We start from the raw sequence: 23,996 nt of genomic DNA on the forward strand, positions 1-23,996 counted from the left end.
TCCAAATTTAATTATGAGGAAGTATCAGACAACCTCAAATTGAGGAACATTCTACATTGCAGAATTTACAAAATAAACGGCCAGTTCACCTCAAAAGTGTCAAGGTCATGAAAGACAAAGATTGAGTAACCGTTCCAGATAAAAGAAGACTAAGGAGAGTTACCAACTTAATTGCAACATATGATCCTGGATCCTTGTCCAGAAATGGGACATTAAGGGACACTGATGAAATCTGAATAAGGTTGTAGATTGGTTATTTATCAGCGTCAATCTCCTGGCTTTGACAGAGAAGCTGGGTTAAGAGTATTTGGGAATTCTATTTTTGCAACAGTTTTAAGTCTAAAGCTAATTAAAAATGAAAAGTTTAAAAACATTTAGATTAACATTAGGTGTGTAGGGAGTATGGAAGGTATGGGCCTTTCAGTTCACCTCCATAGCACTCGGTAATTTATTCCAATGGCAAACACTGGACACCAGTTCACTTGGGGGTGGGTGGTGGTGTTAGGCAAGAAGTTTCAGAAGAAGGAAGGAAAAGCACGTGTTAAAAAAAAAAAGCCCCAAATGGGGTCATGTGCCCCCATAACAGCAAACAAGACAATTCCAGTTTCAATCTCTCTCAAGAAAATGTGCTCCTAAATAAAAACTGAACAAACAAACAAACAAAAGAAAATGTGCTCTTTAAACAATCTGAAATTTCCTGATTAGCACTAGTGAGGTAATCTGCATGATAAGACCCCTGCCATTCCCTTCCCCTAAAAGATGTCCCGGCCTAAAACAATCTTTTCTTTTCTTTTGCTAATAACTTCCTTGCACCACTTTCCTACTGCCTATAAAAACCTTCCATTTTGTACAACTCCTTGGAGTATCTCTCTACTTGGTAGATGGGATGCTGGCTGATTCATGAATTGTTGAATAAAGCCAATTAATCTTCACATTTATTTGGCTAAATTTTTTGTTTTTTTTTTTTTAACACATCACGAATAATAAGAAGGGTTTCAGGGAAAGAAGAAAAACTGATACACGGAGAACTTGGCTTTTGGATGTTCAATAATAATTCTTTCCTTCTCTTCTCAATACGTCTCTTGGAGAAGAGTCAAGCAAAAGCAATCATGAGGGACCAGGGCATTTTTAAAGGGTCATCGCCCGACCCTCCCACACAGGGGAGGGAAAGCAGAGAAGACTGGACATCATGCCCAATTTCGGTGTTACCGGGAAAGGCTGAGGTTATCACTGTCCAGGGCCAAAATCTGTCAGAGTACTGGAGTCACAGGCACCTCACACCCACACACTTGGTGCTGTAACAAATGGTCAATGTCACACAAACACATAGCCACTCTTAGGACACACAATGAAACACGATCATAGACACTTCCACAGCCTTATACACAGCCACAATCTCACACCCCCTAAGGCACACACAGTCACACAATTTACTCACCACCATGACACACAAAGACACATTCAGAATTGTGTATTTTCAGCCCGCTCGCGCCAGCGCGCAAAAACCCAAGGCTCTCTGGACACGCCCTGTCCCCGCCCCGGACTCCCAGACCCCTCACCTTCTGCCTCCCCGTGGTCGCGTCCGGGGCCCTGCGAAGCTAACGACCTCGCCACGACATCAAGAGAGACGTAACGCTGGGCCGCTGTGGACTCTGGGAAATGTAGTCCAGAGCCAGACCAGCTACAGAGAAGATGGCGTCCTCATAACCTCAGAGTATGGGCTTGGCCCGTTTGAAGCTGCCCTCGGGAGGCTTCAAAGACGGGGTGGGGTTCCGGCTCCAAACCTTCCACCAGGCTTGAGCTGATCTTCCTCCAAGGCAAAAGTACTCACCCTGAGAGCATCATAATCACAGGAAGAGGCCGCCAAGTTCGCGTGGGAAAGACAGACGGAGAGACATAGAATGTCGACCAGCAAAGCCTTAAGGGAAATGTAGTCCAAGGCCGGAAAAGCGGCGTTGCTGTAGATAGACGGTAATTAGATACCAGCCTGCGCTTGGCCGCGGTGACCGTGCGGGCCTCATCGCGGAGATTTCTGGGAGTGCTCACTCGGCCTCGGAGTGCGCAGGCGCAGCGCACCGAGTGGACATTTTGGTCTTTGTCCGCGGGTCAGTCCGGCCCCTGGATCCACGTGGCGCGAAAATAGGAGGTGGGATGTGGGTGTCTTGGGCCGATGGGGTCTGGGAGGTTGAAGAGAAGGATTCTAGATCTATTGGGGTGCGGCGCGAGGGTGGGGAGTGGGTTTAAGAGCTTCTGGCCTACATGTAGGGTGGGGGTGGGGGCCTCTGAGGAGGGTTCGAGCGTGCATGACCCTGAGTTTGACCGCAAGTTTGATCGGATGTTTGAGATTGAGGGAGAAACTGTGGGTGCAGCATTGTGTATGGTTGTTTCTAAGAGAGAGAGATGTAGGAAACCAGCATTGAGAAAATAACATCCGAGCGGCACTTCCCGTGTCGAAAGTGCTGATAATAACGGTGCCGTCTTCCTGGAACATCTAATTTACTTGAAGATTTGAAGGATGATATAAAAGCTAAGTGGTAAATACTTTTTAAATGGACTTTTGTATAAAAGCGCGTTTGTTTTTAATTGGGGTAGAATGCAAATCACCGTGTTTTTTTTAAACAAATATTTCAAAGGAAATTTTTGTTATGGGGAGCCTGCTTCAAACGGTCTCAAATATTCTGATCTTTGGGGTACTTTAATAGGTCTCCTGTTAATTTAGAGTAAATATCAGTCTTACATGTTGAGAAGCAGTGTCAAATAGTGCAGAAGGCCGAGGACTGGGGAGTCAAGGGTTTGGGGTTCTAGGTTCGGCACGGTTATCCTCGTTCTTTGAAAAAAACTTAGTTCCTTCAGTGTTTATACATGAGTCTGGACTAGTTAGTTGTCCTAACTCCTAAACGCGTGGGGGTGTTCCCAGGTTGTATGGATTTTGTGAAGTAACGAAAAAGTAAGGAATCCACCTTCAGTTATCCTTCACGTGATTGTAAATAATTGGGGACCAAATCAATGTCTACAAATGAGTAGCCTGCAAATAGACAAACCACAGCCAGTTAGAAGGTATAATAGAAGAAAACCATTATTTACAAGAACAGTTTTTTTAAAATTGAGGAATAAACTTAAGAAATGTGCAAAACTATTGGAAAACTTTAAAATACTGCTAAAGGGCATAACATAAGATGTGAACAAATACACTGTTTTTCAATAGGAAGACATCTTAAAGAAGTGTGTGCAAATTTAGTTTAAGTAAATTTATTAATTTAATGTTATCCCAATAAAAGTATCCAGTTTTTTTTTTTTGGACCTAGGTAAGCTGATTCTGCACTTCATATGGAAAAATAGACAAGCTAGAATAGCTAGTAAAACTCTGAAAAAGGAAAGCAGTTGGGGTGTGGGGAGGTGGGAGCCCAACTGTAACATTTTACTTTTTTTTTTTTGTCACTCCCCTGGGCTTTTGTGATGTTAGTTCCCCAACCAGGTATTGAACAGGCACCCTCAGCAGTGAAAGCGCAGAGTCCTAACCACTGGACCACCAGGGAATTCCCCCAACAGTAACATTTTAAATCCTCAGAAATTAAAATAGTATTGGTATTAGCAGGAAGCAGGCCTATGAAGGGCAATTCAGCAGTATGTATAATAACTACAAATGTATTTTCTTTTTGACTTATTTTACAGATGGAAATTCATTCTTCAAATGTACCTGAATTTACATGAAGTTGTACAGGTACAAGGTTGTTCATTGCAGCAGTGTTTCACATAGGAAAAGATTAGAAACAATTCATGCCCATCAGTAGGAGATTGGTTCAATAAAATTATGATGTATGTATACAACAGAATAATTTGCAGCTCTATAAAAGAATGAGGAGGAAGCTTTCTGTATACTGACACTGAAATAACTCCAGAAATGTATTAAGTGAAAAATGCAAGATGCAGAATATATGGTATGCTTCATTTAGAGTAAGAAAGGGGAGAGATAAGAATATATACTTGTATTTGTTTCCTTTAAGAAACAAGATCCACAGGAAACTAGTAAGAGTGGCTACCTCTGTTGGGGGTAGAGGTACTGGCATAGATAGGACAAGGGCAAATAGCTTTCTATGTTTTGTTTTGTTTTTTTTCCCCTAACTATATGAATTTAGTATATATTCAAAAGTCAAAGTACTTTTTTTTTAAAAGTAGGCCATAGAACCAGACTCTTTCCTCTGCCACTTTGTACCTTGGTGACCTTAGGCAGGTAATCCCTTGTGCCTCAGGTTCTCATCCAGTATTATAGAGAAAATAATAGTATCTGATTCACAGAGTAGTTGTGTAGATGGAGGAGTTCTAAAGAATAGTGCCTTATTAGTAGTACTGGATAAACTTTAAGTAGTACTATTGTTACTATCTACAGAATAATACTTCCTCAGAAATAATGCCATTTGCAACAAGGTGGATGGACCTGGAGATTATCATACTAAGTGAGGTTAAGTCAGACAGAGAAAGACAAATATATGATAGGCAGAATCTTTAAAAAATGATACAAATGAACTTATTTGCAAAGCAAACACTCAGAATGAATTTATGGTTACCAGAGGAAAAGAGTGTGTGTGGGGGGGGAGGTAGACTGGGAATTTGGGATTGACATGTACACAGTACTATATTTAAAATAGATAAGCAACAAGGACCTACTGTATAGCACAGGGAACTCAGATCAATATAATAACCTAAATAGGAAAAGAATTTGAAAAAGAGTGGATACTTGTATGGGTGTAACTAAATCACTTTGCCATACACCTGTAACTAGCACATTGTTAATCAACTATATTCCAATATAAAATAAAAATTTTTAGAAAATTCAGAAAGGGACAAAAAATTTCCTCAGAAACAGTACATTCATTCTTACTGTTTCTGGTAAAATTTTCTGAAAGATTCAGATATGTAGATGCTCTTTTTTAATTTCAATGTTTAAGCTTTTTTTTTTTGACATTTTCTTTTGTAACGGGAATGAGGAAGTTAGAGTTCTTTGTTCAGGTTACATTCATCCTTAGAAATTCATCACTGCCTCCTTCATGAGATTTGTTCTTTGATTTCTATGATGGTTACTTTCTCATGGTTCTAATTCAGAGCCTCTGATGATGTTCTTTAAAAATTCTAATTGTGACCTGTTTTGGGTCAGACTACATCAGAGGTGATCTTCAAATTGCATAACATCAGGACAGAAATATATGACTGGTCCACCATTAGTGATTCTATTTTCCCCTTTATGACCAAAGTGTAATCTGAATGGTTTCATAATTTGGCACAGTACAAATGTCCATTCCCCATCAATCATTTAATGAATGGTTTTAACACCAATAAATAATCCTTAGCTGAATCAATAATTTCTTCAAGGTTGCAAAGTGATTTTCTAGTTTTTTCATTTCTTTTACATTTATTTGATTGCTACCTCAAATTGTGTCAGATTTATCCTGGCTTTTTCTTTAAGCATCATTTTAAAGTTGTGCTCTAATAACTGCAGCTAGTTTTCTTTTTGATAGTCATATTGTCACAGTTTTAGTCAGTGGACATTCCTTCATGCTAACTCCAGTCTCATTTTAACTTGCCCCCATTTAACTTTGAAAGCTATCTTGCACTCCAGGCCCATCTTGTACCTTCCCTCCCAGACTTGGAATTAGCTATTTCTTCAAGGAGCTCTGGTTCCTTTTACTGGAGAGTGGTATTGGAGACCAAGATCTGGGTGCTGGATGTTCGTTCTCCCATCATTGCTGTGCGTGGGCTTTTTCCAGTTGCTGAGAGCGGGGGCCACTCCTCGCCGTGGTGCACGGGCCTCCCGTCATGGTGACCTCTCCTGTTGCAGAGCAGGGGCTCCAGGCGCACGGACCTCAGTAGTTGTGGCGTGTGGGCTCAGCAGTTGTGGCTTGTGGCCTCCAGAGCGCGGGCTCAGTAGCTATGGCGCACAGGCCCAGCCTCTGTGCGGCATGTGGGATCCTCCCGTACGAGGGATCGAACCCATGTCCCCTGCACTGGCGGGCAGACCCAGGGTAGCTCCTGGATGTTATTTTATTGCTGCAGAGGTAATTGTTTCAAGGCCATTTCAGAGATGGAACTAGAAAACCCATTTTGAAAAATCATGAGTTCATATTAGTATTTATAATTCAGTTTAAATGGTTCAGTATTTTTACCTCATACTTAGCTCCTAATTGTTTTTTTTTTCCCGGTACGCGGGCCTCTCACTGCTGTGGCCTCTCCCGTTGCGGAGCACAGGCTCCGGACGCACAGGCTCAGCGGCCATGGCTCCTGGGACCAGCCGCTCCGCGGCATGTGGGATCCTCCCAGATTGGGGCACGAACCCGTGTCCCCTGCATCGGCAGGCGGACTCAACCACTGTGCCACCAGGGAAGCCCCTAATTGTATTTTATAGTAAAAATTTTGGAACTGGTTAATATAAGTATAGGATTATTTGCTTTATCCTCCACTATAAAAAAAATGGTTTCAGAAATAACAATGTTGATAGTAGTAACCATAAACATACTGTATCATGTGAAAATTTTCTTTGTAGCTATTTTTGTCCTTAGAATGCATCCCAGGAAAGATGTGTAGTCAAAGTTCTCTGTTCTAAAGTCATTTGAAATAAATCCTTTCTTTGAGGAATTATGTTACCAAGTTAATGTACAGTTGAGTTCATTTGTTTCAGTTTGTTTTCAAGTTCAGGGATTACTTTTTCAAAAAATCAATTTGATCATATAAAAAGTAAATAATGCATTTCGGTGATTCAACAAAAACTGTATCTCATAGAGATATCTCATTCTGCTCCCCCCCATCACATTCCTCTCTGTCCCAATTAAATATAGTTTCTTGTTTTTTTGTCTCTTTATCCTTCAAGTAGATTTTTTTTGTTTGTTGGGCCATTAGTGTATGTTTATTCTTCCCTCCTATCCTCCACTGTCCTTACGTAAAAGATGTACTATGTACATCTGTGTTCCTCACTTTCTTCACTTAACAATACGTCCTGGAGATATCCTTTATTAATCATTATATATATATTTTTCTTTTTAACTGCCTTATAAATAAGATGCCATTGTGTGCATGTACCGTAGTTGATTCTGCTCTGGACATTTGGGTTGTTTCCAGTCTTTTGCTGTTACTGCAGTAATGAATAATTTTTCATCTGTGTCATTTTGTACTTATGCAAGATTATCTTTAAAGTAGATTGCTACAAGTAGAATTGCCCATAGGGCTAAGTACTTTCATTTCCATTAGCAATCTAAAAGAACACCTTTCCTCCTAGAACCTTATCATCACAATGTAGAGTTACATATTTTTTTTTGCCAAAGGAATGAGTGAAAATTGGTATCTCAGTGTAGGTTTAATTTACATCTCTATTATGGGTGAGGTTGAGTATCTTTCGTATGTTTAAGGGCCATATGTACTTATCTGGGAACTCTGTTCATATCCTTTTTCTCCTTTTACTATGGGGTGTCTCTTTCCTCTAGGAGCTGTTAAATTACATTAGAAAGGTTAGCCCTGTGTGAAATGAGTTGCAGTTTTTTTTCCAAGTTTTAAATTTGTGTTTTGATATTGTTCACATTGGTTTGTTTTTTTAAACCATGTGGAATCAGGAAGTTTTTATTTTTATGTAATAGATTTATCAGTCTTTCCATTTATGGTCATAGAAAGCCTTTCCCACTCCAAGTTTCACCTATACTTTCAAATCCTTAAAAGATTATAATTTCTATGGGTTTTCATATCCTCGTGTATGATATTTAGGTTTGCATCCAGGTTTATGTTTTTCCAATAGGCTACCCAGTTCTTCCAACACCATTTATTAAAACGCCTTAACTCCACTATTTTAAGATTCCATTTTGATCATATACTAAATTCTCGTGTTTTTGGTCTATTTCTGGACTTGATATTCTCATCCATCTTCCAGCCTATATTCGTGTACCAATATTTATCTTTTTAGTATGGATGCTTTATAATTTTGTTTTAATATCTATTATAGCTACTCTTCTCTTATTGCTTGTTTTTTTTTCAGTTTCCTAATTGTTTATTTTTCTGTGTAAACTTTAGAATCAGCTTGTCTAATTCTAGAAAAAAACTGATATTGCATTAAATTTTGTAAAATAATTTAGCAAAAGGGACATTAGATCTTTATAATATTAAATATTCTTGTCTATGTACATGATATGTGTTGTATATATTCCAGTTTACTTTTGGGTCTTCTAGAGTGGTTTTTGTTTGTTTGTTTGTTTGCGGTAAGCGGGCCTCTCACTGTCGTGGCCTCTCCCGTTGCGGAGCAGACTCGAGACGCGCAGGCTCAGCGGCCATGGCTTATGGGCCTAGCTGCTCCGCGGCATGTGGGATCTTCCCAGACCGGGGCACGAACCCGTGTCCCCTGCATCGGCAGGCGGACTCTCAACCACTGCGCCACCAGGGAAGCCCTAGAGTGTTTTAATATTTTCTTCATATAGGTTTTAGACACTTTTTACTAAGTTTATTTCTAAGTACTTTATTTTTTATATTGCTGTTATGAATGGAGTCATTGTGCTATATATAAAGCTTGTTGATTTCTTTTTTATATATATAAATTTATTTATTTATTTTTGGCTGTGTTGGGTCTTCGTTACTGTTTGCGGGCTTTCTGTAGTTGCGGTGATGGGGGCTACTCTTCGTTGCGGTGCGCGGGCTTCTCATTGTGGTGGCTTCTCTTGTTGCGGAGCATGGCCTCTAGGCGCATGGGCTTCAATAGTTGAGGCACGCAGGCTCTAGAGCGCAGGCTCAGTAGTTGTGCACGGGCTTAGTTGCTCCGTGGCATGTGGGATCTTCCCGGACCAGGGTTCAAACCCGTGTCCCCTGCATTGGCAGGCGGATTCTTAACCACTGCACCACTAGGGAAGTCCCAAAGTTTGTTGATTTCTATAAGTTAATTTTATTCCCTGCTTAATTTACTGAATTATTGTTTATAATTATATTTTTAAATGAGGCAGTGGGCATCCTTATCTTTATTTAGAGTTTAATAGAAATGCCTTCAATATTTTTGCATTAGGTAAGATGCTGGCTTTCATGGTCAGATATAGATTATGATTATCTATATATGTATAAATTACCCATGCTGCCTGGGTCTCTGGGGATGTGAGTAGAAACAAAACGTTTAAGGATGAGACCACTGTTATGCCTCAGATACAACAACCAGGAAAGATCACGTTAATCAAGGAAATAAAAATCCCTCTAAACTCTGATAGCTGCAGTCTTAAAAAAAAGTCAAATATAACAAAAATAAGATGTCCACTGCTATTTTCTTTCCATTTCCTCCTTTTGGGTGACCATTTCTTAAATCAGTTTCTCCATTTATCTTTTGTGTTCTTTTTATAGCTTTGCTTGCTTCTTAAAGTTTTTATGTCTTTTTTAAAAAATTAATTTTGTTACATTGTGTTTCATTTTTTATCTACTTGTGGCAGTATTTTCAGGTGAGTTTAACTGTTGGAAAATTATGGTGTTCATTGCCACTGTTTTCTTTAAAGCATCCTTGTATGGACACAGACAAAATATTTTGTGTTTCTCATGTTTGTATGAGGTAGATATTCATAGACAAGTACCAGGAAAAAGGAAACATAGTAGCATTCTATACTTCAAAGCTCATGTGCCTCTTCTAGTGTTTAAAAGCAGAGGGCTTCCACACCTTCTCTGGCTAGATGACCCTAACCTGGTTGAGGCCGACTTTTATCTCCATCTCTCTGTTTCCCATAAATCTTCATAGTACTTGCCTTCCAGGATGATGCATTTGCTTTTTTTTAATGCGGTGCGTGGGCCTCTCACTGTTGTGGCCTCTCCTGTTGTGGAGCACAGACTCTGGACGCACAGGCTCAGCGGCCATGGCTCACGGGCCCAGCTGCTCCGCGGCATGTGGGATCTTCCCGGACCGGGGCACGAACCCGTGTCCCTTGCATCGGCAGGCGGACCCTCAACCACTGCACCACCAGGGAAGCCCTGCTTTATATTTTTTAATATATAAATTTATTTATTATTTTATTTTTGGCTGGGTTGGGTCTTCGTTGCAGTGCATGGGCTTTCTCTAGTTGTGGCGAGTGGGGGCTACTCTTTGTTGTGGTGCACGGGCTTCTCACTATGGTGGCTTCTCTTGTTGCGGAGCAAGGGCTCTAGGTGCAGGGGCTTCAGTAGTTGTGGCGAGCGGGCTCTAGAGCGCAGGCTCAGTAGTTGTGGCACATGGGCTTAGTTGCTCCGCAGCATGTGGGATCTTCCCGGACCAGGGCTCGAACCCATATCCCCTGCATTGGCAGGAGGATTCTCAACCACTGCACCACCAGGGAAGCCCCCAAGTACTTTTTAAGCCTGCTCTTTCTGCTTCCCCTGCAGTCTCTTTCTGTTTAATCTAGGTCTTGCTTTCATTAGTTCCGTCTTAGGGTAAGGTCTACTCGTTCTGTAAGGAAATACTAGCTGCAGATTTCTGAACTCTTTAAGTCCTGAGAATCTCCCTCAGCGTTTTGAGTTCTTCCTAGGCTTCTTTGTAACTTCTTTAGGCCTCCTGTTTGGGTTTCCCTTTGGCAGAGGTACATGGAGTTTGGGGGTTTGTCTTTTCTTTTGTGGCTAGTCTTGTTCATGATTAGACTTCATTACAACAGTTCTCACTCAGGGTGAATCCCTCATTCTGAGAATGAATATCTGCTAGTTATTTCTGAGATCTGTTACCTCAAAGACTTCTCGCTATTATCTAGTCTTTCTTGCTACACCTATTACACTATTGTGGTTCCTGTACCACTTCGGCTATTTTGGGTTTTTGGTCCGTACTTACAAATAATTTAGAGTTAACATAAATTTTCTCTACTAGTTTCACTACAGATGTAGTGTATGGATTAGCTTCTTGCCCCCTTGTTCCACCCTCCCCATTACCCCATTATTTTTGATGTTTTATATGGTTTTCAGGAAAAGTATTTGAAAGATTGAAACTAAACAGCCACCATGCTCCTGTGAAACCTTTCCTTGTGTCCTTGACCTTTGGTGTTCCTAGGATTCCATCCTTGACCATCTGCACGGACTGTGTATGTTCTCTATAAGCAGTCACAGTAGTATTCCACCTGTCTTCAACAGCAGTGATATTCTGACAACTGACAAATTCCCATTTCCATTCTAGGCTGTTCTGAGCTCCTAATTTATATATGCAGTTGTGTAATGGATATACTTGCCTGCATGATCCTCAGAAACCTGACACTCTGAATGTCCAGAAGATCAAACTTGATCTCCTTTTGCAGGGTGTTTCTAGGCAACTCGCTCTCTCATGTTTATCTCTGTGTACATTACTGTTTAAAGCAGGCTCTAAGCCTTCCATCTGCCACACCCCAGTACAAGCTGGTGACCAAGCTTTTTCAATGCATAGTAGATAGAGTGTATAAGTAGTAACTTAGGATTTTGCTTTTTTTTTTTTAATGATTTCAACTTTATAGAAAAGTTGCATGTACCCTTTCTAGAGAAGGGTATATGTGCAGAAAAGTCCCATATACCCTTTACCGAAATTCACCAATCATTTACTTTTTTATTGCTTTATTTTTCCTTCTCTTATTCTCCAAATATGTGTGTACATTTTTTTTCTGAACTATTTGAGACTAAGTTGTATACATGCTCCCTTTATCTGCAAATACTTCAGCATAAATTTTCTAAGAACAAGGACATTCCTATACATAACCATGGTACAGTAATCAAAATCAGAAAATATAATGCCAATACTATTGTTTAATTCAAAATCCATATTCAAATTTTGTCCATTGTCCCAATAATGTTCTTAAAAACGGTTTTTTTGAATGTGTGAATGAACATATATTTACAGGACATTTTTAGTATATAGTTTCTTTCAGAGGATATTGCTAACAAAGTAAATATTAGGACTCCAGGAAAACTTCAGTTTTTATTCCTGAATACTGTCAAGAACAACTTTATCCATGTGGCTTACTTCTGTTAGGTGTATGTTGTTATAGTCATAGATATGAGTATTGAATTTCATCCAGGAATAAGGGCCACAGTTAAAATCCACTTAGGAGCCTACATAGGAATGTGGTGCTAGAGAACAGTAGCAGCCAGTCATGTAAGGTATGAACAGCTTTTCCTATGTAGGTCAAATTTTCAAAATACATTCCCTCTTTCTTCCTCCATTTCTGGATGTGTGGAGCCTTAAAAGGTTGAATGAGTGTATGGCTTTGAAATTCAGGACCCAAATAGTCCCTTTGCTCATATAGATGTGTGTGCTTTAATCTCTAAGACAAAAAGTCATTACTTTGTTCTTTTTCACAGGGTCGCTTCCTTGTGCATTCCTGGAGACTGCACCTTCCTCATCCTTCAGAAGGCCAGGAGGCCCCAGGGCTCAGCCTGAGTTCTAGGACAGAACTTTGGCTCCAGCATTAACATTCTAGTGCTGTGTCATTTCCCCAGTAGCAGGTTATAAGCTGGCCAAGCTGTCTGTGATCCTCTGTTGAAGCAAGAAGACGAACTGTGGATGTTGGAGAAAGAAGTGTAAAGGAAATTTGTCCAGGTGAGTGCATCACAACCAGGCAGGTCACAGTTGTTCAGTCGGCATTGCCACCTCTGAAATGCTTTTAAGGATGTTTTCTTACAGGCCCTACCTAGTCTTAGAATACCACTTGATATGAATTCCTTAGAAACCTGAAGGACATTTCCAGTCATTTTTTCTTTTACTAGTCTATTCCTTTAATCAGATGCTAGAGGACCAGGTTCCCCTCTTACCTTTATTCTGCATGTCAGCACTTCACACTTCATTTGTACTGCCTCTGTGTCATTGTTCTCTCTCTTATGATGCCCTCGGTCTCATATCCCCTGATGTGTATAGACTCCTTTGTGCATTCTTTTATATGTCTTAAGTCTTTATATATTATCTGATATTTAGGTTCCTTTTTATTACTTACCAATTTCTCTAATTCTTCTAGTGGTTAAATGCCTCAGCATTATATTTTACATCTGTAATCACACTTCCTGTTGTCTTCTTATCCAACGTCCCCATTATACATCAACAAACTCCTGCCTCACTCCCTTCTGCCCCCCTGTACCTCTTTCAGAAGTTTTTGCCTTAGAAGTCAATTCTGCCTGTCTGCTGTGTGTGTGTGTATGGATGTATGAGTCTGTATTTGTTTTTTAGTTTAACGTGAATTTGTAAAAATTTTTGAACATCAGGTATACAGTGAAAAAGTCTGCTGTTCTGACCCTGAGTCCTGTAGTTCTTTTTCAAAGATGCAGTCACTTTTAAGAGTTTCACATGTATCCTTCTTGAGGTAGTCTACGAATAAACCAGCATATATTATGTATCTGTGCTGCAAATATGAATATATATAAGCCCTCAGTTTTCCTTTTCATGTAAATGGTGGTATGTATTCTATTGTGTACATAGTTTTCTTTTTTTCTGTATCAACATTTAATTTGTTTAACCTGTCTCGTACTAATGGACATTTAGGTTGTTTCCAGGCTTATGCAATTGAAGATGTATGTGCATATACTTGTTTATATTTCTTTGCAGAGATGTGCAGATATAGTTACATCATAATTTACTCTAAGTGGAAGTGCTGGGTCAAAGTTATGTTTTTTTATAGATTTGATAGAAATAGGCACATTGTTCTCAAGAGAAGTAAACCAATTTACATTTCTACCAACGTAGTATATTCGTATATTCAATAAGTATTTACTGAATGATTTGAATTTGGCACCAGTTCAGTTACTAGGGAAATGTCAGCGATCAAAGCAGTAAAAAATTCTTTTTTTTTTTTTGGCGGTACGCGGGCCTCTCACTGTTGTGGCCTCTCCCGTTGCAGAGCACAGGCTCTGGACGCACAGGCTCAGCGTCCATGGCTCACGGGCCCAGCCGCTCCGTGGCATGTGGGATCTTCCCGGAGCGGGGCACGAACCCGTGTCCCCTGCATCGGCAGGCGGACTCTCAACCACTGCGCCACCAGAGAAGCCCAAAAATTCCTCCCTCCTCATTGAGGCCTATATTCAAATTGGGGAAGACAGACTATGAATAAATAGGTAAAAGATATATTCTATCAGTTGGTGATGAGTCCTATGCAGAAGAGTAAAGCAAGGAAAACTGGCATAGAGAGGGCAAGTTGAGGGGTTATAATTTTAAAGAAGTTGGTCAAGGAAAGGTCTCATTAAGAGGATGGCATTTAAGAGTATGAGAGTGGGGAGGGAAGTATTTGGTAATAATGATCAGGGCAGTGGGCTGGAGCAGAGTGAACAAAGGAAATAAGAATAGGTTTGATTAGGTTAACAGGCCAAATCATAGACTTTGGCCTTTATTCTGAGTGATTTTGGGAGACCATCAAAGGGTTTTGAGGTAAATCACCAAATTGTATGAAGCCAGTAGTCAAGCAATAAATATTGTTAAATACCATAATTCATTTATCCCTTGTGGCTCAGGCCACCATTAGATGCTTTGCAAGTTGGCAAGGTATCAAAGCTGAGTGTATTCAAGTTTGCTGACATATGGAGGAAGAGTTACTCTACTCCTCTCTGCTTAATAACCATTCCCTAAACATTGATTCTTCTCTCCTTGTCAGATAGAACTGCTTTCCTTTTTTTTCTCCCTGCTCCTCCCAGGCATGTGAACCTGAAGGAATTCTGGGTTCTTTTTTTTTTTTTTTTTAATATTTATTATTTATTTGGTTGTGCCAGTTCTTAGTTGTGGCTTGGTAGCTCCTTAGTTGTGGCTCACCGGCTCCTTAGTTGCAGCTCGTTTCCTCCTTAGTTGCGGCACTGCTCGTGAGCTCCTTAGTTGGCAGCTTGCCGGCTCTTTAGTTGTGGCATGTGAACTCTTAGTTGCGGCATGCATGTGGGATCTAGTTCCCTGACCAGGGATCGAACCCAGGCCCCCTGCGTTGGGAGCTTGGAGTCTTAACTACCGCACCACCAGGGACGTCCCAGAACTGCTTTCCTTTAAAAGCCTGTTAGGATAATTGAGATTGTAATATGCTCTACCACCCAAAAAAAATACTCTAATAAAAATGAAATATTTGGAGAAAAAAGCGGGGGGATTTGAGGTGAGGAGTGAAAAGATCAGAATTACAGTTTGGCTGCTATAAAGAAAACATGGTAGAGGGGATTAATGGGAGGCTATTGCAGTAATCTAGGTAGTAATTGTACTTAGTGACACACAGATTCTTAAGATATTTTAAAGAAACAGCTGACAAGATTGACTTATTTTATGTTGGTTATGAGAGAAAGAGGAGTTGTTGATGACTGTTTAACTAGAAGAGGATGAGTTACCATTTACTGAGATAGGAAGACTTCAGGAATTTTGGGAGATCACGAGTTTTCTTTTGGACTCGTTAATTGTGACATATCTACTGGTCCATCATCTAAGTGCATATTCAGGTAGACAGTTGGATGCACAAGTCAGGAATTTAGGGAGATAGAAACTTGTGATGACTTCTGTTTTGCTGTACTAATAAGCTGCTTTATTCAGTGATGGGGTCTCTGCATTTCCTTGCTCAGTGTTAACTTTTCTTACCATCCAGGGATGCCAGAGTGTCCACCAAGTCTCCTGCATCCAGCCTACATTCCTGGATTCTGTTGTTAGAAACAAGGAGGTAGTGATAATGGCCCTTGAAGCTGTGCCTTTTGTTTTTGGAGAGCATTGTGCATGAGAGCTGTTCCTAAAAACAGCAATGGCAGCTGCCCACTCATATCCTTTCTCATAAGACATTAGAATTATAGCCACTTCCTACTCTTATCGACAACGCCGTTTTCCCTTTTTTTTTCTTCTTTATCTTTCTCCTTCACAGGCATAAAGTGAGCAGAGATGTCTTTATCATTTTAGAAGAAAGCATCTATTTATGTTATGTTTGAGTCCCTCCTCTAGGAATTCTCTCCCACTTCAGCTTGATTGGTGCTTTGATGGCCTGAGATGTTGCTTTTTCTGTCTTAAGTGTTTCCTTATCTTTTGAGCCCGCCCCACCCCCCCCCCATCCTCTTACTGGAGGTGGCTTCTGGAACTTTGTATTCTGCCTTTCCTCTTTCCCTTTATAAACTGATTCCTAGAAAGTGACTCATTCATTCTGAAGTTAGAAGTAATTCTTTCTATAAATATCAATTTTTATTTTGGCACCTCCAGGCTTTTTGTCTTGCCCACCATGATTTTACCTGTTTACGGGATAAACAACTGTCCAATTGACTTCATTTTCATTGTGTCAGACCGTGAAATCATTAATATCCTACCCAAATTAGAGATTTCAGCTCATTATTTCAGGTCCAGATGTTACTTCAAACCATTTTCAAATTAGGTCTGGATTGTTTCTTTTCTTATGGTCCTTGTGATATGGTCAGTCAAACCTTTTAAAAGATATACTTTGCTCTAATCAAGAGAGGGCATATTAACCATGTGAATATAAATGTGAACATATTTCCTTTCTATAAAGTTATTTGAATCTTGGCCTTTGATTATGAAATACCCTACCTATTTAGTTCCTGCTTATTTAAACCTGTTACTTCCTCTTTTTTTGATCTCCTTTCTGATTGTCCATCCTGCTTCACATTTTCCACAGAAATTCAAAAGTCCTTAGTAAATACCATCTTAAGTGGTTTTTTTCTGTTTGTTTTTATGTCTGGATATCTTATGAACTTGTTGAAAGGAAGGCCCATGTTTTATATTTTCTGTTTGCAGTTTTGATTACACATGTGTAACTTGTTAAATAATCTGAATTATTATTGTGGAACATTTGTTTTTTTAATCAATTCTTAACATCTTCAAACACCATAAAACACTGAAAGAAGAGTACAGTGATCTCCCCTATACCCACCACACAGATTCAATAGTTAGTATTTTGCCATGTTTGATGTATCTGTATCCCAGTGCATGTGTATTGTGTGCACTACAGCACACAAACAGCATGACATTTCACTCCTAAAAAATTAAGTAAGCATTTTCTAAAAATACTGGCATCCCTCTATATAACAAAAATACTGTTACCACACATTAGATGATTAGTCATAATGTGCTAATATTGTGTAATAGTCCGTATTCAGATTCCCCAGTTATCTCCAAAGTACTTTCTGTAGCTTTTTTCTTTTTTTTTTTTTTTGGCCTCTTCGAGCCTTGTGGGTTCTCAGTTCCCTGACCAGGGATTGAACCCAGGCCACAGCAGTGAAAGCACCAGATCCTGACCACTAGACGACCAGGGAGCTCCCTCTATAGCTTTTTTTTAAATACCAGAATCCAGTCAAGGTTTAAACTTTGGGTTTGGTTGTTGTCTTTTTAGTCTTTAAACTCTAAACTGTCCTCCCCTCCTTTTTTCCCCCTTGGTAATGCCCCCCTATATTTAAAAAATACTTGCTATCAGCCATCTAAAGAAAAGAGTGGAGCTGTTACTGCAATCCAGCATCTCAGATCAGAGTTAGCATGTTAAGACTTAGCTACATACAAATTTGGGTTTAAAAATATTTCATATGAAACACTTACTTTAAGAAAAGTGAATGTGATTGTGATTAGTAGTTAAGGGAAAGATGTTTAGAAGTAAGAGACAAGATTGGAGAAGTCTTTTTAAGAGCATGTTAGTGGAGCTGCTTCCAGGAGGTTCTGTGAATTCTAAGAAGTGTGAAAAATAGGAGGGGATCGGGCTAAGCCAAAGGATATGAGGGACATAATATGTGTGATTGTGACTCACTGATTGCATATTTAACATGCTTGGCAGGCTTTTCCTCAGGGCCTCTGAACTTACTTAACTACTGCTTAGAATGCTCTTCCTCCAGATCACTCTTTCTTCCTTCATGTCTTGAATCTTGCCTTCTCAGAGGCCTCTCCATCTGAAATTGAAACTCTATCCCTTCCCTAATTTTACCCCATATCACTTAAAACGTGTTAACAAACCATCTCCTTCATTTGTTTACTATTTGTCTCTGTCCACTAGAATATAAACTTGATGGGTGCAGAAAATTTTGTCTGTTTTATTCAGTAGTATTTATCCCTGGAGCTTAAAACTGTGCCAGGCACATAGTAGGAAAGAAGAAGGTATTTGTGGAATGAATAATGAGAAATGTTTTGAGCATCAGGTTCTCAAAGTTTTTTGGTCTTAGGAACGCTTAACATTTTTTTTTTCTTCTTCTTACATAACAGCTTTATTAAGATATAATTCAGCTAACCAGATCTACCCTTTTAGGATATACAGTTCAGTAGTTTTTCATATATTCACAAAGTCATGCAGTCATCACCATTATCACATTTTCATCACCACAGAAGGAAACCCAGTACCCAATAGCAATAAAATTTACAGTCCTAAAACTTGAGGACCCGCAAAGAGCTTTGGTTTATTATGTGGACTTTTGTGATGTTTACTTTATTTAACAAAAAATTGAAACTTTTAGAAACATTTATTAATTTAAAAAAACCCCATCACATATAAACTTACATTGTTTCTTAATAAAAATAACAATTTTCCAAAATAAAAAAATTTAGTGAGAAGAGTGGCATTGTTTTGCATGTTTGTAAATATCTTTATTGTCTGGCTTAATAGGAGATAGCAGAATCTGCTATTGTAACCTGTTGTTTTGGTTGAAGTATATTAAAAAATTGTGGCTTCACACAGATGTAGTTAGAAAAGGGAGAAGTATTTTAGTAGCCTTTTCAGATAATTGTAAATATTCTTGGTACTATACCAACACTTGACAAGTGATCATTTTTTTTAAGATTAGCCATAATGTGAAATTTGAAACACATTTTTTTTGTTCTCTTACATAAAATCCATTGGTTTGTCTTAAACTTTGAATGGATCTCTTACCCATGCATGATTTTGTAATACGCATTTGTCTGTTGAATTATGGAGATCTTTAAAATGTTGATGTATCTCACTATACAATATCAAAACATCACAGTTTGTTAACATCACCAGTCTCATTAGAAAAGTTTTTTAAGTATTGGGAAGCTATCAGTCTCATGGTGGAGGATTTGTGGTTTTCCAAAATTCTAATTTTTGTTTGAAAACTTGAATTCTATCATTGGCAACATATACTGTCAGTTGTTTTCCTTGAGATGATGTCTTACTTTGTTCTGTCTGAAGGAAGTTCCTGGCAAACAATACCCAAGGCTTAATAACCATAGTTTGTAAGGCATTTATTAATTTATTTAAAGCAAATTAGTGGTGCTCCAAAAAATAAAGTAAAAAATGGTGCTTCATGAGAAAAGTGGCTAGGTTTAGCTCACAACTTAGATGATTTGCCCAAGTGCTTTTCCTTGCTTGGTTTCCTGTATTTAGCACAGACTCCCTTGGACTTTCTTCAGAATAGTTCAAAGCCCTCTCAATACTTGTTTCCACATGGTCAAATGCATTGGGAAGTCTCCTTCCATTTTTCCCCTTAGAGATATTACTTCTAGAATTTTTGTCTTCCTGCTTCAGTCTAGACTGGCTGTACTCTGACTTGATAGTCAGCTTTTACCTTATAGCTTTTCATCACCATTATCATAGAAATTTTCTTCACTTTTTCCCCTATTCATCCCCTCTTTTTTGGATTCTATATCTGTTGCCTTCTCTGTCTACTAATTTTGGTGGAACACATCTTCTAGTACCATCCTGGGAGAAAAGGTGCATTTTTGGGCATTTGCCTATCTGAAAAATGGATTTATTTGACTGTCTTATTAGATTGATAGGCTAAGCTTAAAATTTTTCTCTCAGAATTTTCTCTCTAGCTTCCTGTCTTTCTGTTGGGAAATTTTATTCTGATTCCTTTTTCTTTGAATGATACATGTTCTTTTTTCTGAGAGCATTTATGGCCTCTTTTCTGTTTTGAAATGTCACAGTGATGTGTCTAGGTATGCATCTTTATTATTCATTGTGTGGGGTACCAAGTGGGCCTTTTAAGAATTCTAGAGAGGACTTCCCTGGAGGTCCAGTGGTTGAGACTCCGCACTTCCACTGCAGGGCACAGAGGTTTGATATTTGGTCGGGGAACTAAGATCCTACATTCTGCATGGTGTGGCCAAAAAAAAAGGAAAGAAGGAAAAAAAGAGGGGAAAAAAGTCTCTAGAGGGAATTCCCTGGCATTCCAGTGGTTAGGACTCAGCGCTTTCACTACTGGGGGCCGGGTTGGATGCCTGGTTTTAGGGAACTAAGATCCTGCAAGCTGAGGTGTTCCCCCCCCCAAAAAACAAACAAAACTTCTACTAGGAAATGACACTTGTCACCTGTGCTCATATTAACAGTATGACCCCTCTGTGCTTAGGAGACTCTGTTATTGGTGAATGGTAATACAGTCTACTTTACCACCTTCCCCCTCACCACCCCCTCAACCCCAGTCTTAATTTGTAAGGGAACTTTTTCTTTCTGCTTCTTGCTTACAGAATCCTGTTATTGTTTCACTGATAAAATATCTTCTCATAACTGTGATTGGTTTTTAGGGTTTTGTTGTTTGCTGTGCCTTACCTTTATTTCCTTAGACTTTCTTTTTTCTCTCAATGTTGATCTGTCATGTTAGTGGGGTTCCTCTAATGTGTGTGGAACACTGGCTGCACAGTCATACTTAAGAATGATTCACTAAAACGTAAGCTCTTTCATGCCTGGGTGCTTCTAGTCATCTGGTAGGCTTTAGTGGGTGAAAAATAGAATGCCTCATGGACTCAGGGTCTCCTTCTGCAGAAGTGTTATACTGCCTTACTCTCATGAACTCAGGTGTGGCCAGGTACTTCGTTTCAGCAAAAAAAAAAAAAAATACAAGCAACAAGTATCATCTTAGATGGTGGGCATCCTGTTTAAGTTTTTCACTGGCCTTTCAGTTTGTCCAGAAAAGGGTCCTTTCATATCCTGCTCACAGGTTGCCAACAATTTTTGGCATCAGCTGCATAATGGAACTGGAGGTTTCACCATATTACATATAGATCCCATTGATTTCAGTATAGCACCTGTCATCTCATTTGTTGAGTGTCCCTGAGACTAGAGCTACTCTGATTAAATTTCTGCTAAGAATAACTTCCATTTCTTACAGAGGAGTGGTCCTTTGTCCTCCTGACTGACAGTAGAGGTCCAGCTGCAACTCACACAACCTTTTTTTTTTTTAACCCAGCAACAATCCTTCATTCCTTGTTTTGACATACTTGATTTCCCTTCATTTCCTGAATCTTTCTGATATTTTGTGGCACAAATTTGCTTGCTTGACATTGGCATCCTCTTCTGGAATACCTTAATGTTATTCGAACTTCCTCAGCTCTTCTGTGTGTTGAAAATCTTCCATGTGCTTTATGTTATCAAAAATTTTGTTAATACCTGTGTGTATTGATGTCTCCTATCATATTCTTTTTTCTTGTGAGTTTGTACCATTTTCCCTTTTCTTGTCATTTTAATGGAGTTTTAGAAGGAAGCAGTTGATTTTTCCTTTTTCCATTTCTTAGGAATCCCAGGTAGACTTTCTTAATTTTATGTGGTCACCTCTTTATCCTGTTTGTTAATTCCTTATTTTTGTTACATTCAATTTGCTGGATTATGAAATAAGAAAGATTATTTTTCAAGAATAATCTAAGCTTTATGTACATATGAATGTTAATTTTCAACCAGGGGTCCTCTATAAAGGTTTCCTTCTCAAAATTTAGTTGGAGACATTGGTCGTGAGGCTTCTTTCATACTGTTGAAGTGGGCTACCCGAGTTCATCCCCAAAAGCACAATCTGAAATTTTATTACTAGTAATGGGAAAATTCATAAATAATGATGATAACATAAAGCTAACATTTATTGAGTGCTTACCATGTGCCAGCCACAGTTCTAAGCACATTGACTCCTTTAAATGATGATTCTTTGTACTCCATTTTAGAAGAAGCCTGAGAAGATGATGAGCAGATAGAGAGGCAACAAGACTTGGGAGGCAAGTTGCATCCAGCTCCAGTAAAGTACAGACTGAGGAAAAAAGCAGTGAATATAAGAAAATTGGAAAAATACTTCCTCTGATCTCAAACCTTGTATCTTTTAAGGCAACACCTTTTTCAACTTAACCTAGAAAGAGTTTGAAACACAATTTAGACTTAGTTGTGTAGGAAAGAATCATCAATTAGTTTGGAAATCCTGCCACAGCTTACTCCTTGTGGTAATAACCCCCTTTAGGTGTAAATCAGTGTGGAAATGCCTTCATTTAAAAAATTTTGAACCCCATATGATATCAGAGCATTCATACTGGAGAGAAAACCTATGAATTTACTGAATGTGGTAAAACTTTCACTCACATGTTGCACCTCATAAATGTAGAAGTCAGGCTGGAGAGAAACCCTGTGCTTCTAAGGAATATTGAAAAACCTTTAGCTAGATAACAAATTGAGTAGAAGAAAATTCATACTGGAGAGAAACCAGTGAATGTAACAAAACTTCATTTGAGTATTAGAAAATTTAGAGTTGAAGAGAAAGCTTTGAAGGTACTAAGTATGATAAAGTTTTCTCTTGAACCTTATCTCTTACTCTGCATTTGAAAGGTCATACACAGAGAAGCCCTACAAATGTAAGAAATGTGGAAATACCTTCAGCTAAAAGTAAATTCTCATTCATCAAAAAATTCATACTGGAGAGAAATCTTGTGAATGTGGGAAAGCTTCCATTCAGATGTCACACCTCAGTCAGCAGAGAATTTGTAGTGGGGAAAACCCCTTTGCCTGTAAAGTATGTGGGAAAGTCTTCAGCCACAAATCAACTCTCACTGAGCATGAGCATTTTCATAATAGAGAGAAACCTTTTGAATGTAATGAATGTGGAAAAGCATTCAGCCAAAAGCAGTATGTTATTAAACATCAAAATACCCATACTGGAGAGAAGCTTTTTGAATGTAATGAATGTGGACGCAAGAAAATATATTGAAATACTGGTTAATTCTGGATTGTGGTATATGGATATCTTGTCTTATTTTTTGTACTTTTCTGTATTTTTAAATTTTCTCAAAATTAACAAGAATGGGGGTGAGGATGGGAACACTGTACCTATAGAAATCATGTTCTAATGGATTCATTCGCAATCAGCTACTAAACTTTTTATAGAAAATTTTATCAATGAGTGGATGGACTTGCTCTCTATGTAGTATGAAATTATCTATTTTATTAAAATTAAAAATGACAGCATAATCCAAATCTGTTTTAATTTATTTTTACATGATATAGTGTACACTATATGGTCTACACGTTTCTAACACTTTTGTGACATCATTTGAACTTAGGAATTTTTAAGAACATTTAAATAAGGATACACACACAGACTTCATATAATTTGTGTTTTTCAGATAAACTGACTCTGGAATGACCCTTTTCCTGTCCTGTAAATTTCCATGGGAACAGCATATGCATTAAAAGTAAAGGTTTTGATTCTTTTTTTTTTGCAGTATGCGGGCCTCTCACTGTTGTGGCCTCTCCCGTTGCGGAGCACAGGCTCTGGACGCGCAGGCTCAGCGGCCATGGCTCACGGGCCCAGCCGCTCCGCGGCATGTGGGATCTTCCCAGACCGGGGCACGAACCCGTGTCCCCTGCATCAGCAGGCAGACTCTCAACCACTGCGCCACCAGGGAAGCCCCAGAATCGTCATTTTAGTATGTCAGTAGGCAGATGACCTGAACTTCCTAATAAGTACATTTGTCTTACTCTATCCTAATAGATACAAGTGACCAGATTATTGGAAACCTGAATCATTATTAGTCAAGATTTATAAGATAAATTGTGGTTACTCCCACATTGCCCACGTTGCCAGGATACATATTAATAGCTACCTTATATCATACCCAAACCATGTGAGGGACCATTAAACATCTTTATCCTTGCCCCAAGCCCAACAAAATCTCAAGTATCCTAATTTTCAGTGATAACCTTTCATCAACTGTTTCAGGTATTCCTTAGTTATATCTGTCATTTAAGCAATACTATCTCTGCTTTCCTTGCTTACATACTGCATATATGTATTTCACGTTTAAGGTGTTCTGTGTTTAAAAGAGCCAACACAAGTTATTTTATGAAAAACCTGACTTTGTAATTTTACTATTTACCACTGGTGCATAACAAACACCA

The 23,996-nt window shown here is 39.0% G+C and overlaps 1 long non-coding RNA gene across 1 annotated transcript; it reads left to right on the forward strand.

Annotated features, from left to right (window-relative positions):
• Positions 1 to 1,980: 1,980 nt before the first annotated feature.
• On the forward strand, positions 1,981 to 22,781 carry LOC112392322 (uncharacterized). The gene is made up of 4 exons (XR_003001658.1): positions 1,981 to 2,146; positions 3,673 to 3,721; positions 12,277 to 12,514; positions 21,779 to 22,781. It is a non-coding gene; the product is annotated as an uncharacterized LOC112392322 (long non-coding RNA).
• The last annotated feature ends 1,215 nt before the right edge of the window (positions 22,782 to 23,996 follow it).

Source organism: Neophocaena asiaeorientalis, unplaced genomic scaffold, assembly GCF_003031525.2.
Source record: "Neophocaena asiaeorientalis asiaeorientalis breed wild unplaced genomic scaffold, Neophocaena_asiaeorientalis_V1.1 scaffold280, whole genome shotgun sequence".
Classification (NCBI taxonomy): Eukaryota; Metazoa; Chordata; class Mammalia; order Artiodactyla; family Phocoenidae; genus Neophocaena; species Neophocaena asiaeorientalis.